Below are 768 nucleotides of genomic sequence, written 5' to 3'. Positions count from 1 at the left end.
CCGTTCATCATTTTGTAGGGACTGACAGCGCGAAAAGTTTTGTTAGAATTTGAAATTATGTGTACAGTTTGTTGCAAGTCGTTAAGTGATCTCATTCATAAATACTAGATGTGAACAGTGTGGCAATTCACATGTCGCAGGCTAGACTTCTTTCTCACTTCGCCTCTAGGTTTATGGTTCTTACCCCCACAGTCATTGTCGACTTGCAGTAAGGTACATAAGTACGAAGTTTGGTTGAAATCGGTGTGTGGTTTAGGAGCAAATGTTGAAGATACACACACACACACACACACACACACACACACACACACACACACACATTTTTACAATTGGTAAGGGTCACAGGAGAATTTTAATTTAAAAACTAAAAGCGAAATACACATAAGAACATAACTAATTATGAAACTTCTTGGCAGATTAAAACTGTGTGCTGGGCCGAGACTCGAACTCGGGACCTTTGCCTTTCACGGACAAGTGCTCTACCAACTGAGCTACCCACGCACGACTGACACCCCCTCCTCACAGCTTCACTTCTGCCAGTACCTCGTCTCCTACCTTCCAAACTTAACAGAAGCTCTCCTGCGAACCTTGCAGAACTAGCACTCCTGAAAGAAAGGATATTGCAGAAACATGGCTTAGTCACAGACTGTGAGGAGGGGGCGTGAGTCGTGTTTCGGTAGCTCAGATGGTAGAGCACTTGCCTGCGAAAGGCAAAGGTCCCGAGTTCGAGTCTCGGTCCGGCACACAGTTTTAATCTGCCAGGAAGTT

The 768-nt window shown here is 44.9% G+C and overlaps 1 non-coding gene across 1 annotated transcript; it reads right to left on the bottom strand.

Moving 5' to 3' along the window:
• Positions 1-427: 427 nt before the first annotated feature.
• Trnas-uga lies at positions 428-502 on the bottom strand. Its single transcript has one exon. It is a non-coding gene; the product is annotated as a tRNA-Ser (tRNA).
• Positions 503-768: the final 266 nt, after the last annotated feature.

This window comes from Schistocerca piceifrons, chromosome 8 (assembly GCF_021461385.2).
Source record: "Schistocerca piceifrons isolate TAMUIC-IGC-003096 chromosome 8, iqSchPice1.1, whole genome shotgun sequence".
NCBI classification, from domain to species: Eukaryota; Metazoa; Arthropoda; class Insecta; order Orthoptera; family Acrididae; genus Schistocerca; species Schistocerca piceifrons.
Note: the sequence above shows the minus strand (reverse complement) of the source record. Positions and strands in the feature narration are given on the sequence as shown.